We start from the raw sequence: 22,698 nt of genomic DNA, 5'->3' as shown, positions 1-22,698 counted from the left end.
CCCACACACAATGACCACTAAGACACTGTAGGGAGTAACTCCACCTCCAAAAGTCAGCCCTTTAGCATTGTGTCCACAGGGAGTGGCTGGGTTAAAGTCTGATTCTGGCTAGTGGGACTCTGTTTGTTGCAGTGATCACACAGGGGAAGAGCTGAAACATTGTGGGCCCTTCTCTCAGGTGCTTGGCCTCCCTGCCTCCTACCCCCACTCCCATGCTGCCTTTGGGACCTCTGAGGTTGGCCCCAGGCGAGGCTTTCATGCCAACTCTCATGAGGCCTTTGGAGACACACTAACTAGTGTCAACACTGCTTTATTTTAAAATGTCTCTATCCTGAAAAGGGCCTTTCATGGCTATAAACTGCCCACTGTGACTCAGAAAGGGCAGCAACATAGTAGGGCATGGCACAAAAGGCTCCTCTTTCAAGTTCCCTGGATGCTCGAAATCTTGCATTACAAAAGTTTTCTGAGACCTTACCCCAAGTCCCTGGATGCCAAAAAAACCCACCTGCCTATTTCCCTCACCATCTCTCTGTTGGGCATGGCACTAAAAGGCTGCTCCTTCAAATCCCCAGGTGCTGGAATACTTGTGTCACAAAATGGCTCAGAGCCCCATCCCAAGTCCCAGGAATGCTGCATAAACCACCAGGCTCCTTCCCTTCAGGAATCTCGTAAAATCACTCCTGATGCCCCAGGTCCTGGTTTCAGATGTCCCCATGGATGTAGATGGGGATGCAGAGGTTTGAGGGGGCTTATGACCACGAAAGACCCCCACCCCAGGTGAGGGGTTGCTCAGCACCACAGAGTACCATTGGTCAGGCCTGAGCCAATTGCTCCTGTAAAACTGTTGAGGGAAGTTCACAAACATCCTCTCAGCTGCCTTTGCCCAGCCCCTGACACATACTTTCTTTTCTTTTTTTTTTCCTTCATTCTTTTCCTTGTTTCTTTCCTTTTTTTTTTGAGACAGGGTTTCTCTGTGTAGCCTTGGCTGTCCTGGACTTGCTTTGTAGACCAGGCTGCCCTGGAACTCACAGTTCTCAGCCTGCCTCTGCCTCCCAAGTGGTGAGATTAAAGGCTTGGCCTTCTGCAAACAGGCAGTTTGTGAGATCAGCACAGCAGGCTGCTCTAACTATTAGGGACACCATTGGATCAGGCTCATCCTGAGGACCTCTAAGGAGGGCACAGGCAAGGGTCCATAACAGCTGGACCAGAAAGAAGTCAAAAAGGAGTGTCAGGGCTGAATGGAGAAGGAGTCTATGAGAAAACTTGGAAGTAAGGTTAGGGTGCCCTGCAGCAGGAGGACTGGTGCTGGTCTTGTGGGTGGGGCTGTGACTGCTGAGGTCAATAGTGGTGGGTGGGGCTTGTATGCTAGGGTGGAAGGGTGGGTGGATCTGCACCTAGTAAGAGCTAGAGAAGGAAACTTTGTGCCCTTGGTAACAGGCACTAGAAGGGGGACCATGTGTGGGGGAGGGGCGGTGTTCTGTAGTGCTAACAGCTGAGGGGGGAAGGTAGACAGACTGAGGCAGGGGTGTGAGGACCAACCTGCATCTGCATGGGGTGGAGCCCATCTGATCACTGGGGAAGCAGGAAGTGGTTAGGTGTTAGGGGTGTGGCTGTGGATCCTGCAGCATAGACATAAGGGCCTGCCAGGGTGGGAGGCAAGGTGATCATTTATAAATTAGGCTGGGCTCTGGATGTTGACCTGAGAGGAGGCAGGGTCACCCTAAGAGCAGGATGGGGCTGTGTAGGTGTATACTAGTGTGGGGTTGTGAGAGCGGACTGAAGAGTGGTGGACTGAGCTCTCTTGCTGATCCAGGGCTTCACTGAGGTCTGGTCCTTCACTGAGTGCTGGATTGTGTCAGTATAACTTTTGGTCCCTACTTCATGTTGCCCAGAACCGCTGAAAGAGAATGGGGCCCAGGGCTGTTTCTGCTGTGGCAGTTGTTGTGGGCTGGGCTGTGTGAGTGGTGAGATAAGTGAGCAGGGAATGCAGAGCACCAGGCCAAGGCTATGATGTGAGTGGTCACTTTCTGAGGAGGGGGCAGAAGGCTGAATCCTCACTTGACCTTCATTTGGCAGAGAACACCTGTAGCAGTGGGGCACTGTGACCTACTGAGATAGAGTAGTGGGTGGGGGCTGTGGTTGCAAAGGTCAGGGAAGGGCAGTGGGTTTCAACCTTCCTAATGCTGTGACTCTTTAATACAGTCCCTCATGTGTTTCGTTGCTATTTCATTACTGGAAATTTGCCACTGTTACAAATGGAACCTCAACATACATAGCTGGTGTTGGGGTGGCGACCCACAGGATGAGAACCATGTTTGTAGGGGGAGGTGAAGTATTGTACATTCTCAGGGCGAAGCTTTGAGTGCTGAGTTAAACAGCTGTAGGTGCGGGTAGGAGAACAGAAGCTGTCTCTGCTGGGGTAGCTTGTGCTGGAGGTGTTGTGAGTGGGGCAGAGATGACTTAGGTAGTAGTGGTAGGCAGGGCTTGATGCTTAGTTGCAGCTGAGGCTGATGATGTAGGCATAGTGTGCAGAGCTTGCAAGCCAAGGTAGGAGCTTTGAGCAGTGACAGGTCGGCCTTCTGTCTTGACAGCTGATAGACATGTTGAGGGCTGGGTGAAGTGTAAAGCATTAGCAAAACTACTGAATGCAGTGGAGAAGAGGGAGCCTGTTTGTATGAGCTGCAGCAACTCTTGTGGGTGGGGCTGTGAGTGCTTTCCTAGGTGGGCTGCATTTGAATTGGATATTCCCAGGAAGGACCAATCATCTTACCTATCACCTTTTTGGATTGCATATTAAGTGTTCACGAATCCAGCTCTGGTTATCTTAAGCAGGCATGTTTGGAGTTACTAACAATGTTATGTCCAAATTTTGAGAGACTCTCCGAACAGACCACCCAAGAGCCAAGTCCAAATGCAGTGACAACGTTGTGTTTATATTGCAGGTTGGAACCCAGGACACACCTCCAATGCGCTGATGCAGCAGGTGCAGGGAAGTGGCCTGGATTCTCAATGGAGAGGGGTTTGTTATAGGTTTTAGACAAAGAATTGGGTTCTACAGTATATGATTGGATGACATCTGGGCAGAAAAGCTGCAAGCAGAGAGCTACAAGACTTAGAGTTTCATGGTTGGGTAATAGATGTAGGGGCAAGTTGGCCTATAGAAAATATTGTCTGAGGCAGTCATGGGGGCACTAGGAACCTTGACCTGGCCTCTCCTAATTGGTTGTTGCTATGTGCCAGACCACCTGCTGCTCAGCTTGACCAGCAGAGAGTGTATTTGGACTTTCCCAAGGTGAGCTGATTGAGTGGCCAGTGAACATTGTTTCTGTTTAGGCTAGTGTGTGCTTAGTCTGGAATCTGGGTTCAGCCCTTGCCTAGATTGAAGACAAAATGGAGTGTCCTTTGCAAAATGGAGTCTCTTTCTCCAAAGGGAGTTTGTTTGGTCCTTACAAACAAGATAGTTTAGACTGAGAATTTTATTTTACATTTTAACCCGTTTGTGTGTGTCTGCAGATGCAGGCAGATACCCTGAAAAGCTTTTTCAGTATTTGTCAGGTAATCCATTCAGTTGTAGAATAATATAGTTATCCGTATCCTAGATGGCATTAAACAGGAAACTATAAAAAGCCAACATCTACAGGAACTCAGAAATGCTAACATCAGGTTGTTTCAGTTTTCTTTAGGGATTATTTAATTAATTTATTCTTGTTGCATCTCAATGGTTATCCCATAGCTTGTATCCTCCCTTTCTTCCCTCCCTCCAGTTATCCCCTTATTCACCTACCCTATGACTGTTCCTGAGAGGGATTACCTCCCCCTGTATATGCTCATAGGGTATCAAGTCTCTTCTTGGTAACCTGCTGTCCTTCCTCTGAGTGCCACCAGGTCTCCCCCTCCAGGGGACATGGTCAAATGTGAGGCACCAGAGTATGTGAGAGAGTCATATCCCACTCTCCACTCTACTGTGGAGAATGTCCTGTCCATTGGCTAGATCTGGGTAGGGGTTTAAAGTTTATGGCCTGTATTGTCCTTGGCTGGTTCCTTAGTTTGAGTGGGACCCCTGGGCCCAAATCTGCCTATCATAATGTTCTACTTGTTGGTTTCTAGGACCCTCTGGATCCTTTTACTTTGCCATTCTCCCATGCTTCTCTCATCTAGATTCCCAATAGGATGTCCTCTCCTCTCTCCCAGTTTCCTGGTAAGTGAAGGCTTTCCTGGGACATGCCCCTTGGGCTAATATGCAGATATAAGTGAGTATATACCATTTGAGACTTTTTGCTTCCGGGACAACTCACTTGCTATGATCATTTCTAGCTCAATCCATTTATCCACAAATTTCGGGAATTCCTTGTTTTTAATAGCTACATAGTATTCCATAGTGTATATGTACCACAGTTTCTTTATCCATTCTTCTATTGATGCCCACTCTCTCCATATCTCTTCAATATAGTACTCGAAGTTCTAGCCAGAACAATAGGACGACAGAAGGAGATCAAGGGTATCCAAATGGGAAAGGAGGAAGTCAAATTATCCCTATTTGCAGATGATATGATAGTGTACATAAGTGACCCTCAAAATTCCACCAGAGAACTCCTACAGTTGATAAACACCTTCAGCAAATTGTCTGGATACAAAATTAACTCAAAAAAGTCTGTAGCCTTCCTATACACAAATGACAAGCTTGCAGAGGAAGAAATTAGGAAAGCCACACCCTTCACATAGGCCAAAAGCAATATAAAATATTTAGGAGTTACTCTAACTAAGCAAGTGAAGGACTTGTTTGAAAAAAATTTCAAAACTCTGAAGAAAGACATTGAAGATGACCTGAGAAGATGGAATGATCTTCCTTGCTCATGGATCAGGAGAATTAACATAGTAAAACTGGCCATCCTACCAAAAGCAATCTACAAATTCAATGCAGTCCCTATCAAAATACCTACACAATTTTTTAAAGACATTGAAAGGTCAATTCTGAACTTCATATGGAAAAACAAAAAACCCAGAATAGCTAAAACAATCTTGTCCAATAAAAGGTGCTCTGGAGGAATCTCCATACCTGATCTCAAACTGTACTGTAAAGCAATAGTAATTAAAACAGCATGGTACTGGCACAGCAACAGGCTGGTTGATCAGTGGAATCAAATCGAAGACCCAGATATGAATCCACACACATATGGTCACACTTGATTTTCGACAAAGAAGCCAAATCCATTTAATGGAAAAAGGATAGCATCTTCAACAAATGGTGCTGGTCTAACTGGATGTCTATGTGTAAAAAAATGCACCTGGACCCATATTTGTCACCTTGCACAAAACTCAATTCAAAGTGGATTAAAGACCTCAACATAAAACCAGAGACAACTAAGTCACTTAGATGAAAAAGTGGGGAAGAGCCTGGAACATACTGGCACAGGGGACAACATCCTGAGAGAGAGAAGAAAGAAATCCTATCTATAAAACAAAATAAAGATTGCTTTACCCAGGTAAAATATGATGATCACAAAGTAAGTCATTCAGTGAGATCCCAGCAACCATGCTTAGTAATCCTTCCCGTGTGTTTTTTTTTAACTTACTTATTTTTAAGCAGACATTTGTTATACTGAAGTAGCCAGAAAGCCAGCATGAGTTTTGTTGTGCTCATAGGCATCAGACACAGCTATCTGCCCATTTTGCCTGTCAGAAGGGAAGTGGTTCCTTTTGGTGAAGGGGAACTAGATGTCTTTGGACCTAACAGTCCAGAATGTGTTGACCAAAAGGGGCAGCATGGTGTCTTCTGTAAGTGCTTCTCAGTTGAAGTTAGGGTTGGTACTGGAGGCAGTGACCTCAGAGTGAGTCAGCAGGCAGGACAATCAGAGGACTGACTGCCTCTATGCTGATGTCAACTCACACAGTTGTGACACCTGAATAGGGCAAGGGGACACTCCCTCCTCTGTGTTCCCTCAGGCATGGCCACTTCTGTTGGCAGGACCTTGTGGAGCCTTTCCAAGAAGCCTCCATCCTATCCAGTGAGTGCCACTTCCCCTCCCTGACCCCAGACTCTCAAACTGCACAGACAGGCACAAGAGCACCAAACCCCAGGTTTGCATGGCCTGTCCTTAAGCAAAACCCCACTGCCAGGCATGTTGTTGAGAAGCAGCAGAGCATCAATGTCAGTGGAGTTTCAGGGCACACAGGCCATGTGACCTGGGCCTCCTCACTGAGCTCACAGCCTAGTGGCAAGAAGGAGAGGGCCCAGGAGGAGCAGCACAGAGCTTGCCACCTGCCTGCCTCCACACTCAGGAGGAAGGAGGAAGAGTAGGTGGCAGGAGGTGGGGCTGGCCCAGCACTGCTTGAGACTCTCCAGGAGGGAGACCACAGCCACAGGAGGGCAAAGGGCATGAACTCTAATCCAGAGTGTCCTTCCCTTCCAGTGGATTCCAGGACTTTCAGTCTTAGGGTCGCTGGGTGGGCTCAGCCTTGTGGTCACCAGGCAGCACAGGCCTCCAGCTCACAGTGTCCTGGCCATGCATCCAGGTTCAGGCCTAAAGACCCCCATCCCAGGTGAAGGGGTGCACAGCACCACAGAGTACCATTGGTCAGGCCTGCCCCAGCTGCTCATGTAAAACTGTTGAGGGAATTTTACAACCATCCACTCAGCTGCCTTTGTCCAGCCCCTGACACATTTTTTCTTTTCTTTCTCTTTTTTCTTTTTCTTTCTTTTCTTTTTTTTTTTCTAGACAGGGTTTCTCTGTGTACCCTGTGCTGTCCTTGACTTGCTTTGTAGGCCAGGCTGGCCTGGAACTCACAGTTCTCCACCTGCCTCTGCCTCCCAAGTGGTGGGATTACAGGCTTGGTCTTCTTCAGACATGCAGTCTGTGAGATCAGTGCAGCATGATGCACTAACTATTAAGGACACTATTGGATCAGGCTCATCCTGAGGACCCCAAAAGAGGGCAGGGGCAAGGGTCCAAAACAGCTGGCCCAGAAAGAAGTCAAAAAGGAGTGTCATGGGATGGGCCAGGGCTGAATGGAGAATGAGTCTTTGAGAAAACTTGGAAGTAAAGATAGGGTGCCCTGCAGCAGGAGGACTGGTGCTGGTCTTGTGGGTGGGGCTGTGACTACTGAGGTCAATGGTGGTGGGCGGGGCTTGTATGCTAGGGTGGAAGGGTGGGTGGATCTGGACCTAGTAAGAGTTAAAGAAGGCAACTTTGTACAATGTGGAATCCCTTGGGAACAGATGAGGGCAGAGGTGGGGGAGGGGCGGTGTTCAGGAGTGCTTAGAGCTGAGGCAGGGAGGTAGACAGACTCAGGCAGGGGTGTGAGGGCCAACCATGGTGTGAGGGGCCCACCTGATTATTAGGGAAGCAGGAAGTGTTGAGGTGTTGGGGGCGTGGCTATAGATCCTGCAGTGTGGAGGTAAGGGGCTGCCTGTCTGGGAGGCTAGGTGATTAGTTACAAAATTAGGCTGGGCTCTGGATGTTGACCTGAGAGGAGGCAGGGTCACCCTAAGAGCATGACAGGGCTGTGTAGGTGTATACTAGTGTGGGGTTGTGAGAGCGGACTGAAGAGTGGTGGGCTGAGCTCTCTTGCTGATGCAGGACTTGATTGAGATAGTCTGGCCTTTCACTGATTGCTGGATTGTGTCAGTGTAACTTTTGGTCCCTACTTAATGTTGCCCAGAACCGCTGAAGGAGAATGGGGCCCAGGGCTGTTTCTGCTGTGGCAGTTGTTGTGGGTTGGGCTCTGTGAGTGGTGAGATAAGTGAACATGGAATGCAGAGCACCAGGCCAAGGCTATGATGTGAGTGGTCACTTTCTGAGGAGGGGGCAGAAGGCTGAATCCTCACTTGACCTTTATTTGGCAGAGAACACCTGTAGCAGTGGGGCACTGTGACCTGCTGAGATAGAGTAGTGGGTGGGGGCTGTGGTTGCAAAGGTCAGGGAAGGGCAGTGGGTTTCAACCTTCCTAATGCTGTGACTCTTTAACACAGACCCTCATGCGTTTCGTTGCTATTTCACAACTGGAATTTTGCCACTGTTACAAATGGAACCACAACATACATAGCTGGTTTGAGGGGTGCAACCCATGGGTTGAGAACCCTGTCTGTGGGAGAGTTACAATGTATCCATCCTTCTTCTCTTCTCCACCCACCCTATCAACTACCTATGAGGTCAACTTCATGGACACATGAAGTTTATGTTGTGACTTTGATGTTATGTTTAGTTTAATTTTTATACAGTTTTACACAATACATGACAGTAACGTAGTACTTCCAAAAACTAACAGTTTGCCAATGACAAATTTCATCAACAACAACAACAAAATACTTAAAGTTGTAAGGGGTAACGAGCTGCTAAAGGAAGGTAGCCTCGGTTGTGTCTCAATTCCCTAAAGAGTAGTTAGTTGGGTTGGAGAGATGGCTCAGAGGTTAAGAGCACTGGCTGTTCTTCCAAAGGTCCTGAGTTCCATTCCCAGTAACCACATGGTGGCTCACAACCATCTATAACAAGATCTGGTGCCCTCTTCTGGCCTGATGGCTTACATGCAGGCAGAACATTGTGTACTTAATAAATCTTTAAAAAAAAAGAAAAGAAAAGAAAAAAGAGTAGTTAGTTGTTCCAAGCAGGCCTTCTCAGGAAATTTTATATTAAAGTGGGATCGGCTTTCTCTATAGTACTATTCAATCTCATGGTATTAATAGATAGAAATGTGATGCAGCTAAAATAAACATATTTTGATATATAAGGGTTTGTATATAAAGATTGAGATGGATAGGTATTTGTAAAAAAAAACAAAAAACAAAAAACAAAAACAAAAACGCAAGAAGCTTTCTCATAACCTATAAAATCTCAAGTAAGTTGTTTAAAGTACACAGAGAATGCTTGAGACCCTCCAGGAGGGAGATCACAGCCACAGGAGGGCAAAGGGCACAAACTCTGCTCCAGAGTTTCCTTCCCTTCGAGGGGTTTCCTAGGCTTTGAGCCTTAAGGTCCCATTCTGGGCTCAGCCTTGCGGTCACCAGGTAGCACAGGCCTCCTGCTCACAGTGTCCTGGCCATGAATCCAGGTTCAAGTCGAAAGATCCCCACCCCAGGTGAGGGGATGCACAGCACCACAGAATACCATTGGTTAGACCTGCCCAAGCTGCTCCTGTAAAACTGTTGAGGGAAGTTTACAGATATCCACTCAGGTGCCTTTGTCCAGCCCCTGACACATCTATTCTTTTTTTTTCTTTCTTCTTTCTTTTCTTTTTCTTTTTTTCCCCCAGAGACAGGGTCTCTCTGTGTATCCTTGGCTATCCTGAACTCACTTTGTAGACCAGGCTGGCCTTCTACTCAGTTCTCAGCCTGCCTCTGCTTCCTGAGTGTTGAAATTTGAGGTTTGGTCTTCTGCAGACCACTGTGAGATCACTGGAGCAAGCTGCTCTAACCATTAGGGACACTATTGGATCAGGCACATCCTGAGGACCTCTAAAGAGGGCAGGGGCAAGTGTCCATAACAGCAGGCCCAGAAAGAAGTCAAAAAGGAGTGTCAGGGGATGGGCCAGGGCTGAATGGAGAAGGATTCTTGAGAAAACATGGAAGTAAGGATAGGGTGCCCTGCAGCAGGAGGACTGGTGCTGGTCTTGTGGGTGGGGCTGTGACTGTGGAGGTCATAGTGGTGGGCGGGGCTTGTATGCTAGGGTGGAAGGGTGGGTGGATCTGGACCTAGTAAGTGTTAGAGAAGGAAACTTTGTGCACTGTGGAATCCCTTGGGAACAGGTACTGGCAGGGGAGGGGGATGGGCGGTGTTCTGGAGTGCGTAGACCTGAGCCAGAAAGGTAGACATACTGAGGCAGAGGTGTTAGGGCCAACCTGGGTGTGTTGGGCCCAGTAAATTACTAGGGAAGCAGAAGTGGTGAGGTGTTGGGGGCGTGGCTATGGATCCTGCAGCATAGAGGTAAGGGACTGTCAGGGTGAGAGGCTAGGTGATCTCTTACAAAATAGGGCTGGGCTCTGGATGTTGACCTGAGAGGGGGCAGGGTCACCCTAAGAGCAGGATGGGGCTGTGTAGGTGTACACTAGTGTGGGGTTGTGAGAGCTGACTGAAGAGTGGTGGACTGAGCTCTCTTGCTGAAGCAGGGCTTGATTGATGTAGTCTGGCCTTTAGCTCAGTGCTGGATTGTGTCAGTATAACTTTTGATACCTACTGAGTGTTGCCTGGACCTGCCGAAGGAGAAGAGTGTCCAAGGGCTGTTTCTGCTGTGGCAGTTGTTGTGGGCTGGGCTGTGTGAGTGGTGAGATAAGTGAGCAGGGAATGCAGAGCACCAAGCCAAGGCTATGATGTGAGTGGTCACTTTCTGAGGAGGGGGCAGAAGGCTGAATCCTCACTTGACCTTCATTTGGCAGAGAACACCTGTAGCAGTGGGGCACTGTGACCTGCTGAGATAGAGTAGTGGGTGGGGGCTGTGGTTGCAAAGGTCAAGGAAGGGCAGCGGGTTTCAACCTTCCTAATGCTGTGACTCTTTAACACAGCCCCTCATGTGTTTTGTTGCTATTTCATTACTGGAATTTTGACACTGTTACAAATGGAACCTCAACATACATAGCTGTTGTGGGGGTTGAGCCCCATGGGATGAGAACCCTGTCTGTAGGGGGCAGTGAAGCATTGTACATTCACAGGGAGAAGCTGTGAGTGCTGAGTTAAAGAGCTGTAGGTGCACGTGGGAGAACAGAAGCTTTCTCTGCTGCCATAGCTTTTGCTGGAGTTGTTTTTAATGGGGCTGTGATGACTTAGGTAGTAGTGGAAGGCGGGACTTGATGCTTAGGTGCAGCTGAGGCTGATGATGTAGGCATAGTGGGCAGAGCTTGCAAGCCAAGGTAGGAGACTTGAGCAGTGACAGGTCTGCCTCCTGTCTGGCCAGTTGATGGACAAGATGAGGGCTGAGTGAAGTGTAAAGTGTTGGCAAAACTACTGAATGCAGTGGAGAAGAGGGAACCTGTTTGTGTGGGCTGAAGCAACTCTTGTGGGTGGGGCTGTGAGTGCTTTCCTAGGTGGGCTGGATTTGGACTGGATATTCCCAGGAAGGGCCAATCCTCTTTCCTATTTCCTTTTTGGAAGGAATATTAAGTGTTCAGCTCTGGTTATCTTAAGTAGGCATATTTGGAGTTATTAACAATGAATGCTCTACCCAAGTTTTGAGAGACTCTCTGACCAGACCACCCAAGAGCCGAGTCCAAATGCAGTGGCAAGGATGACTGGTTTAAACAGAACTAAGAGCTTTTTTCATTGTGGCCATTTGTCCCTCCTGCCAGAGAGTTGGCCTTGACTCAGCATTTCAGCCTATAAAGTGGGACAATGGGCAATGTCATTCTCTTCTGTCACTTTTTTTCCCTAGTGACATTAGGGGCGCTGTTAGTGGGGCCTAGAAAGGCTGAAAAGGTAGTCAAAGGCTAGGTAATGGGGCACTTACCAAAAGCATCTGTTTAGCTGATCCAGCTGAAGAGACAGAGAGTATTCCCATCTTTGAGATTGGTTTATATCAACTTCCCGTAGGTCCAGCTCTCAGCAGCTCTGGATGGAGTCTGTTAGCCAGGTAAAAACTTGTTGAGGCACATACAGACTAGGGACAAAAGTTAAAGTTGTGTCTATAAGACATCTGGGGTAGGCTTATGCCTTTGAGACCCAGTAAAAGCGTGGACATTCTTTTCTCACTCAGAAGAATTGGTATACAGATTGGGCAGACTTGTTTCTAGCATGATGAGAGGCACCCTCAGGTCTATATTCAGTATACCACCAAAGGGAAATTAAAATCTTGTGCTTGGGAGTAATTAGTAAGTAGTCAGTGTTCCATCTTATCAGAACTTTTATCCCTGATCTCTCCAAGGCCTTTATCATGAAGTGGTGTTGAATTTTGCCACATGATTTTTAGCATCTAATGAGGTGATCATGTTTCATTTTTCCTTCCATGGTTTATATGACAGATTACGTTGATGGGCTTTTATATGTTGAATCACTTCTGTATGCCTGGGATGGAGCCTACTTGGTCGTGGCCAGTGATATCTTTGATGAGTCCTTGGATTCAGTTTGTGAGTATTTTTTTTATCAGCGTTCATAAGGGAAATTGGCCTGAATTTTTTTTCTTTGATGGGTCTTTGTCTGTTTTAGGTAACAGAATGACTGTGGCCCCATAGAGTGAGCTTGGCAATGTTCCTTCTGTTTCTATTTTGTGCAATATTTTGAAGGGTATTGGTATTAGCTCTTCTTTGAAAGTCTGGTAGAATTCTGAGCTAAAATCATCTGGCCCTGAGGCTTCCCCCCCCCCCCCCCCCCGGTTGGGAGACATACAATGACTGCTTCTTTTCCTTAGGGGTTATGGAGATGTTGTTCTGTTTTGTTTTTCCTTTCTGATTTTGTTGATTTAGATATTTTCTCTCTGCCTTTTAGTTAGTTTGGCTAAGTGTGTGTCTTTTGTCTATCTTGTTGACTTTCTGAAAGGACTGCCCCTTGATTCCCTTCATACTTCCTCTTAAAGAACTGCTTCTTGCTTCTGTTCACTCTTAGTCTTGTTCTCTGTTTCTAGTTTGTTGACTTCAGCTTGAGTTTGATTATTTGCAGCCATCTATTCCTCTTGGGTGTGTCAGCCTCTTTTGTTGTGGAAGCTTCCAGAGAAGCTGTTAATTGACTAGTATGGAATGTCCCCAATTTCTGTATGAAGGCGCTTAGTACTATGAACTTTCCTCTTAGTACTGCTTTCATTGTGTCCCATAAGCTAGGGTATGTTGCGCCTTCATTTTCATTGAATTTTAGACAGTCTTTAATTTTTTTTTTTAATTTCTTCCCTGGCCCAGTTGTCACTGAGTAGGGAGTTGCTCATTTTCCATGATTGTGTAGGGTTTTTGTTATTTCTGTTGTTCAGATCCATCTTAATCCATGGTGATCTGGGAAAGCAGAATGAGTAATTTCAATTTTTGTATACGGTTTGCTTTGTGTCCGACTATATACTGCCAATTTTCGAGAAGGTTCCATGCGGCACAAAGAAGAGAGAGTACTCTTTTGTGTTGGGTGAAAAATTCTGTAGATAACCATTGGATCCATTGGATTCATTGTTTCTCTATTATGTTTCTGCCTCAGTGATCTGTCCGTTGGATAGAATGGGGCACTGAATTCTCCCACAATTGAGGTATCTGCATCGTTCTGTGCTTTTACCTTTAATAACACGTTTGTTTTGGATTTTTTTTATATTTTTTAAAATAACTCTTGTTGCCCTTGGATATTGGTCAAAGATGTTCTGAATTGGAATGCCCTGTTGGTAGGCTTTTCCTTTGGTGAGAATGGCATATTCTTCCCCATCTCTTTTCATTAATTTTGGTTGAAATTCTATTGCTTCATGCTGTACTACTCTATTAAAGAGCTGGCTCTGGAGTTGGATTAGACACCCTGTCTCCCAACCCAAGCATGCTTGTTTTAAATTTTCCTCCTACGTACCTGTCCTGGGTCAGGAGACCATCTGACACTAAGACAAAGATAGAAAGCAAAGTTAAACTTCACAAGAAAAGACACTATGTGACCTCAAAGGGCTAAAATATAAGCCATTTGTTAGGATCTTAAAAAAATTATTTTAACATATATATATATATATATATATATATATATATATATATATATACATACATACACAATAGATTATCTATAGCAAGAAGAACCATGACACAATCAGGAATTATATAAATGTTACATTCTTAGTGTTTTAGCTATTTGTATTTGACAGCCTTGAAGAAGACATCTTTCCTATCTTGGTGCATCTACATTTCTGAATGTAAATCGGTCTCCATCACATACTGTCATTATCAACTTAGAACACCTAGCTAGACCTAAATACATCTTAACCCCTAAACAACTAAGCTTCATTGTAAAACTAAGTGTCTGTCAGAGATATTGGGCCAGAAGGCCGAAGAAGATGCTCAACGTTATAGAGAGTTTTGGGAGACTATTCAGGTAGAAAACTGTCTCTGTTATATTTTCATTTGGAGAGTTACTAACCTGCACTTCTGGCATATTCAGATAATCAAGTTTATTTCTTCTCAAGTCTCTGAGGGAGTTGAATATCAGGTAGCTTACTTTTACTCGAGTTCTTTTTTCTTAGCCATTCTGACTAATGTAAGACAGACTCTCAGAGTCGTTTTGATTTGTATATCCCTGATGACTAAGGATGTTGAACATTTTAAAAAGTGTTTCTAGGCTACTTGAGATCTCTGTTGAGAATTCCCTGCTTAAGCAGCACCCCATTTTAAAAATTGGGTTATTTTGTTGATGTTTAATTTCTTGAGTTAGTTCTATATTTTGGATATTAGCCCTTTATCTGATGTAGGATTCTTGAAGATCTTTTCCAAATCTTTGGACGGCTGTTTTGTTCTATTAACAGTGTCCTTTGCCTTACAGAAGCTTTTCAGTTTCAAGAGGTCTATTTTCAATTCCCATAAAACTACCAACAATTCTTTACAGACCATGAAAGTACAATTCTCAACTTCAACTGGATAAACAAAAAGCTCAGAATAGCTAAAACAATCCTATACAATAAAAGAACTTCTGGTGGTATCTCCATGCCTGATCTCAAGCTGTACAATAGAGCAACAGTAATAAAAACAGCATGATACTGGCATAGAAACAGACTGGTTGATCCATGGAATCAAATCAAAGACCCAGAAGTAAACCCACACATCTATGGGCATTTGATTTTGACAAAAAAGCCAAGGCCATACAATGGAAAAAAGAGAGCATCTTCGACAAATGATGCTGGTCTAACTGGATGATTGTATATAGAAAAATGCAAATAGAGCCACATTTATTGCTCTACACAAAACTCACGTCAAAGTGGATCAAAGAACTCAACATAACACCAGAAACACGAAATATATTAGAAGAGAAAGTGAGGAACAGCCTTGAGCTAATTGGCACAGGAGACAACTTCCTGAACAGAACACCAACAGCTCAGGCTCTAAGATCAACAATTAATAAAGGGGACCTTGTGAAATTGAAAAGCTCCTGTAATGCATAGGGCACTGTCAATGGAACAAACTGGCAGCCTATAGACTGGGAAAAGATCTTTGCCAATCCTACATGCAGCAAGGGGCTAATATTCAAAATATATAAAGAACTTAAGAAATTAAAAACCAACAAAACACACACCACAATTTTAAAAATGGGGTATAGAGCAAAACAGAATTCTCAACAAAGGTATAGCGAATGTCCAAGAAACACCTAGAGAAGTACTCAATGTCCTTAGTTATCAAAGAAACCCAAATCAAAATGACTCTGAGATTTCATCTTACACCTACCAGAATGTATAACATGCTGGTGAGGATGTGGAGAAAGGGGAACACTCCTCTATTTCTGGTGGGAACGCAAATTTGTACAACCACTTTGCAAATCAATATGGCACTTTCACAGAAAATTGGAAATATCTCTACCTCAAGACCCAGCTTTACCACTCCTGCGCATATACCCAAAACATATTCCACCATACACAACGACATTTGCTCAACTGTGTCATAGCAGTTTTACTCATAATAGCCAGAATCTGGACACATTCTTGATGTCCCTCAACTGAAGAATGGATAAAGAAATTGTGGTTTATTTACACAGTGCGATATTACTAGGCAACTAAAAACAAGGTAATTATGAAATTGTCAGATGGATGGAACTAGAAAAGATCATCCTGCGTGAGGCAACCCAGACTCAGAAAGACACACATGGTATGTACTCACTTATAAGTGGATATTAGCCATGTAGTAAAGAATAAACATACTACAATCTACAGACCCAAAGATGCTAAATTAGAAAGAGGGCCCAAAGGAGGATGCTTGAATCTCATTCAGAAGAGGAAGTAGAATGGAGAGCAGAAGTGGTTGAAGAGAGGGTACAGGATAGAAGAGAGGGTGCTGAGGGAAGCTCGGGCAGGAATCAGATGTGGGGAGAGCAGGGCCAGGAGGACAGAGGGCTTTCAGAGAGAAAAGAAACTGTGGGCAGAGGCCATCTCTGAGACGAGCTGAAGAGTCACGACAGGGTAGGCTCCTGGGGGTATATGAGGGTGACTCTAGCTGAGACTCCTGGCATCAGGGGACATCGAGACTGAAGAGGCCACCTCCTAGCCAGTCAGGGCTTCCGGTGGAGGGAAGGGGACACCAACCAATCCAGAAAACCTTTGATCCAAAATTTATTGTGCCTACAAGATGTGCAGGAATAAAAATGGAGCAGAGATAGAGGGAATGTCCAACCAATGACTGGTCCAATGTGAGATCGACCCCTGGGAGAGAAGCAGCCTCTGACACCATGTATGATTCTCTGCTATGCTTGCAGACAGGAGCCTAGCGTAACTGTCCTCTGAGAAACTCCAACTAGCAGCGGAAGGAAACAGATATTGAAACCCACAGGCATACATTAGGTGGAGCTCAGAAAGTCTGTGGAAGAGTGGAGGGATGGATAGCCGGACCTAGAGGAGACAAGAACTTTGTAGGAAGACCAAGACTGTCAACTAACCTAGGCCCATGGGGGCTTACAGAGACTGAATCACCAACCGAAGAGCAGGCATGGGCTGGACCTAGGCTCTTGACTCATATGTAACTGATGGGCAGCTTGGTCTTCATGTGCGTCCCCTTGAGTGCAGAGCAGGGGCTGTCTCTGACACGGACTTTATTGCCTGCTTGTGGATCACTTTCCACTAGCTGGCCTCAGTGGAAGGGGATGTGCTTCGTCCTGAAGCAACTTGATGTGCCAGGGTGGGTTGGTAAGAAGTGGGTGATGAAAAGGGCAGCAGTAAAGGAAGAAGAGGGTAGGAGAGCAGGACCTAGGGGAGAGGAGGGAGGGGGCTGCGATCTGGATGTAAGGTAAAAAAAAAAAATCAATTAAGAAAAAGCATAAAGCATTGCTTAGAATCGCTAGTAGAATGTTTCTATTCTCATGTGTATTTCTGTATTCCTGCTGTAACAACTAACCATAAACCTAGTGCCTTGAAACAGCACAAGTTAATTATATTGCAATTCTGCATAGGAGGTACCCAACATAGGTCTCTTTGGGATGTAACCATGGTGTCAGCAAGGTGGTTGTCCATTCCAAACTTTGCTTTTGAAACCTTCTGCATGCCTTGGTTTGTGATCTCCTTGATCCTTCCACCATCTTCAGATCTAGCAACGGGAGGTACAGCCCTCTCACATGACATTTTTCTGGCTCATTTCTCTTTTTGTCATCCTTTTCCTTTGCAGTATGCTAAGGACCATAGTGGACCAACCCAGAGAGCGTCTCATGTCCATATTTTATGATTTGATAATCATTGCATGTAATAACATTTGCAGCTTTATTTTTTCACTGGACTTGTAACATATTCATTGGATATGGAGACAAGAAGGTGGATACTCTGGAGAGACTGTAACTGGGCTATCTATAGCATGTTCTTATAGGTTTCTCTCATGTACAATTGTGTTCATCCCATCTATAGCTCCCAAATATTTCATCCATTTATTATAGCAGCATCTAAAAAGAATCACTATTATCTGAAATTTATCAGTTCCAAAATCTCAAATTTCATCATTTAAACTCAGCTATTAAAAACAAGGAATTGCAGAAATTTGTGGACAAATGGATGGAACTAGAAATGATCATAATGAGTGAGTTAACCCAGAAGCAGAAAGAGTCATGGGGCATGTCCCATGAAAGTCTTCACTTACCAGGAAAGTGGGACAGAGGGGAGGACATCCTGTTGAGTCCCTAGGTGAGAGAAGCATGGGAGAATGTGGAAATAGAAGGATCCAAAGGGTCCTAGAAACCTACAAGAAAATTAATTGATTATGATAAGTGAATCTGGGCCCAAGAGTCCTGCTCAAACTATGGCACCAGCCAAGGACAATACATGCAGTAAACTTGGAACCCCTACCCAGATCAATCAATGGACAGGACATTCTTCACAGTTGACTGGAGAGTGGGGTCTGACTTTCACACGAACTCTAGTGCCCCATATTTGACCACATCCCCTGGATAGGGAGGCCTGGTGGCACTCAGAGGAAGGATAGCAGGCTACCAAGAAGAGACTTGATACCCTGTGAGCATATACAGGGGGAGGAAGTCCCCCTCATTCACAGTCATAGGGGAGGGGAGTAAGGGAAAAATGGAAGGGAGGGAGGAATGGGAGGATACAAGGGATGGGATAACCATTGAGATGTAATATGAAAAAATTAATAAAATATATTTTTAAAAATAAATTAAGTGTGGGTTCGGTTCTGGGTATAGTCCCTTTTAGGGTACGATGCCTTTCTAGCTAGCACAGCTCTGAACGTCAAGAGACTTTCAGTGGCTCCCAAACTTTGATGATGATCTGGAATACTGGTGATATGCACTCCTATTCACAAAGGGAGAGTACAATGAAATCAAGCCACCATTTTTGCAAACAAATTTTAAATGCAAGGAAACCAAATCCTGTTAGTTTTCAAGACCTAGAAAGAACGAGGCTGGTGGCTTCACCCTTTCTGTTGACCAGCAGCAGCTACGCACTCAGGGTCCACACTCCCACCCTAGTCACCCTTCTGTCACCCATAGAAGGCACTGCATAGTTCCAGGATATTATTTCATCAGCCTTTGGATGCCTTCTGCATGTGGGTGTTTGGTGCTCAGACAGCCTTTTTTCATATAATAATCTCTGTGCCCTATTTAGTCTGAAGCAGCAGTGTTTCTCCTCGTATAGAATGAATGGTCAAGAACTGTGGGCCTCCCACGTTCCTCATGGATCTTTTTTTTTTTTTTTTGGTAAGGTGTGCACTTTTATTAAATTGTCTCAAGTCAGTGCACAGGCAAGGCCTGGCTACCTCAACACCTCAGCCCACCCCCAGGGAGACCAAAGCCTTCATACATCAAGTTGAGGGGACCAAAAACCAAATGGGGAGCACGGATGGCTGACTGACCATTCAAAAATTAAAAAACAAATGTAAAGTACTATTAAGGCAGAAGGTTTAAAAATTTTTTTGCAGTACATAATTTATACAGAAGCAATGCTGTCACCTCGCCAGTGTGAACTCAGGGAGTGGACTTGGCCATCCTCCTCTAGGGAATAAAGGTAGCTTTTGGGAGGGTGAGGGACTTCCTGTAGCCATATCCCATGGATACTTGGAATGACTAAAACGAAACAAAAAACAAAACCAAAAATGTACAATCAAGGTCCTCAGCCACATTGTAGAACTTTGGGGGATGCTTGCTCCAACAGACTGCTGTTGCCTTCACCACTCCAGATTTTAAATCCTGAGTCAAAAGTGCCAAAACAAACAAAAAAACTTTAGAAAAAATTAAAAATAAAACAAAAACAAATAAAGCCATTCCAATGTTGTCTCATGGTTTTTTGTTTTTTCCTCCCTGGGCACGTTAGGTTTTGTCAAAAGAATGGGTGTTAAAACGCAGCTTAGTAACAGTCCATCTATAAGCATTTGTGGTGGACGATGGAGGACCTGGACTCATTGACCTCCTGCTTGCTGATCCACATCTGCTGGAAGGTGGACAGTGAGGCTAAGATGGAGCCACCGATCCATACTGAGTACTTGTGCTCATGAGGAGCAATGACCTTGATCTTCATGGTGCGAAGAGCCAGAGCAGTGATCTCCTTCTGCATCTGGTCAGCAATGCTTGGGTACATGGTGGTGCCACCCGACAGCACTGTGTTGGCACAGAGGTCTTCGCAGATATCAAGGTCACACTTCATGATGGAATTGGATGTAGTTTCATGGATACCACAGGATTCCATACTCAGAAAGGAAGGCTGGAGAAGAGCCTCAGGGCAGCGGAACTGCTCCTTGCCAGTTGTGATGACCTGGCCATCAGGAAGCTCATAGCTCTTCTCCAGGGAGGAAGAGGATGCAGCAGTGGCCATCTCTTGTTAGAAGTCCAGGGCAACATACCACAGCTTCTCTTTGATGTCATGCACGATTTCCCTTTCAGCTCTCCTTGTGAAGCTGTAGCCACACTTGGTCAGGATCTTCACGAGGTCAGGTCCCGGCCAGTCAGGTCCAGATGCAGGATGGCATGAGGAAGAATGTGGCCCTCATAGATGGGCATAGTGTGGGGGACCCCGTCTCCAGAGTCCATTACAATGCCAGTGGTACGACCAGATGCATACAGGGACAGCACAGCCTGGATGGCTGCGTACATGGCTGGGGTGTTAAAGGTCTCAAACATGATCTCAGTCATCTTTTCACGGTTAGCCTTGGGGTTCAGGGGGGCCTCGGAAAGTAGCATAGGGTGCTCATCGGGGGCCTCACACAGCTTGTTATAGAAGGTGTGGTGCCAGATTTTCTCCATATTGTCCCGGTTGGTGACGATGTCGTGTTCAGTGGGGTTCAGGGTCAGGATGCCTCTCTTGCTCTGGGCCTCATCGCCCACGTAGAAGTCCTTCTGATCCATACACACCATCACGCTCTGGTGTGGCAGGTATGGACCAGCGACAGAAGAGCTGCGAGATCACTCACTGGGGATGAGGACTCTACCCATCATGGATCTTTTAATGCAAGACTCTCCTTCAAAGATCTTTCTGAAGTGATACTTTTTTTTTTTAAAGCTGCCATGATAGTTGACTTTCCATACAGGCCCAAGATCAGCACACTCCAAGCTATCAGTAGTTAGTGTTGCAAACACAGGTATGATGGAAACACATTAACTAAATGGTTCTCTCCTCCCCTTTCCCCAACACCCTAAAGGTCACACATTCATCCCTGCCACCTAGGAATTACAGACAGCCTGATCATAGTGTGTAGCATGGACTGCTCATAAGTTGCCCGGCATGGGGCTGCTTCCCTTCCTCTGAAATGTATAAAATGTATAAAAAGGGACTCCAAATCCACAGACGGGCTTGAGCACCCTCATCCTTGCTGTCTCTCCAGAGTGTTACTAACTCTTCTAATACATATTTTACTCCAAAGACATCCAGTTCGGTACCCTGTCTTGAGCTTCTATCCAGTAGCTGTGACATTTGCAGAAGGAGCCACGTGGATCTTAGCAACAGCGAAGAACCTTCCCTGTGTCCAAATATACTTTTCTCCCCTTACTCTTGGGGCCTAACACTCAATGTCCCCAGTGGATGCCAGAAGCAGTGGAGAGTGCCAAACAGTCTACTTTCTTTCATATGCCTGAGGCAAGAAGAGATACAGATTTTGGTGTTTGGAATATACATGTATATAATCAAATGTCATAGGAATGAGACTGTAGTCCAAACATAGACTCAATTTTGTTTATTTTTATTTTTTATTTTTTAAAATATTTTATTACTTTATTCATATTACATCTAAATTGGTAGCCCATCTCTTGTATCCTCCCATTCCTCCCTCCCTCCTGCTTCCCCCCTACTCCCCTCCCCTATATCTGTGACTGAGGGGGACCTCCTCCCCCTGTATATGCTCATAGGGTATCAAGTCTCTTCTTGGTAGCCTCTATCCTTCCTCTGAGTGCCACCAGGCCTCCCCATGCAGGGGATGTGGTCAAAAATGGGGCACCAGAGTTTGTTTGAAAGTCAGACCTCCCTCTCCACTCAACAGTGAAGAATGTCCTGTCCATTGGCTAGGTCTGGGTAGGGTTGGAAGTTTACTGCATGTTTTGTCCTTGGCTGGTGCTATAGTTTGAACAGGACCCCAGGATCCAGATCCACCTGTCATAATGTTCTTCTTGTAGGTTTCTAGGACCCTCTGGATCCTTCTATTTCCCCTTTCTCCCATGCTTCTCTCACCTAAAGTCCCTATAGGATGTCCTCCCCTCTGACACACTTTCCTGGTAAGTAAAGTCTTTCATGGGACTAGCTACAGGAGACAACTTCCTGAACAGATCACCAACAGCCCAGGCCTTAAGGTCAACAATTAATAAATGGGACCTCATGAGGCTGAGAAGCTTCTGTAAGGCAGGAGACACTGTCAGTAGAACAAAGCGACAGCTTACAAACTGGGAAAAGATCTTCACCAATCCTTCATCTGACAAAGGTCTAATATCCAAAATATATAAAGAACTCAAGAAATTAAACACCACCAAACCAAATAAGCCAATTGAGAAATGAGGTTCAGAACTAAACAGAGAATTCTCAACAGAGGAATGTCAAATGGCTGAGAAACACTTAAAGAAATGCTCAGCCTCGTTAGTCATCAGAGAAATGCAAATCAATTTTGTTTAAAATAAACCTTATCACATAGCCTGAAATGACTTGTGTATCTGGAACAAAGTTTTCAAGGGTGGACTTTTTCACTCAACTGTGTTGGTTTTCCAATGGTTTTTGATTGTGTAGTATTTGGTATTTTTAGTTACCAAATGAGGGCTAAGCAACCTGGACCTTTTAACCCCTTCTATGTAGGCACCCCTCTCAGAAAGTTCAACTTATAAATCAAGTGGAGTACAGGAGTGCTGCGATTTATTTATTTATTTTAAAAAGGAGAAAAGGCTCAAGGACATGGGTGAGGAAGGGATGAGAAGTGCAGCTGAGGGAGGAGCTCAGTGTTGGGGTGATGGACAGGGCAAGGGAGCCTAAGGGAGCAGTGAGGCTGTGGGGTAAGGGGACAGTCATGGGCGTGGCATCTCTCAGCTTCGCAGTGAATCCAAGGCATGGGATGTACACATTCTTGGTGATTTTGTGTTGACACATGCTTTGTGGTCCTACTTGGCAGCATACTTCTCTCCTCACTACCACAGCTGCTTTCTTCTCTGTTCTTCCTATTTTGCATTCAGCTCCCCA

The 22,698-nt window shown here is 45.3% G+C and overlaps 1 protein-coding gene and 1 pseudogene across 3 annotated transcripts in view; one reads left to right on the top strand and one right to left on the bottom strand.

Moving 5' to 3' along the window:
* The window catches only part of LOC311601308 (circadian clock protein PASD1-like), a 53,429-nt gene that overhangs the window by 6,065 nt on the left and 24,666 nt on the right, over positions 1 to 22,698 (top strand). The gene's annotated exons all lie outside the window — the stretch shown is intronic.
* Positions 19,370 to 20,496, bottom strand: LOC311601302 (actin, cytoplasmic 2-like; annotated as a pseudogene). Its single transcript has one exon. The product of its transcript is annotated as an actin, cytoplasmic 2-like (transcript).

Source organism: Acomys minous, assembly GCF_964271855.1.
Source record: "Acomys minous genome assembly, chromosome: 7".
NCBI classification, from domain to species: domain Eukaryota; kingdom Metazoa; phylum Chordata; class Mammalia; order Rodentia; family Muridae; genus Acomys; species Acomys minous.
The sequence above is the reverse complement of the archived record's forward strand: the minus strand, read 5'-3'. Positions and strand labels throughout refer to the sequence as shown.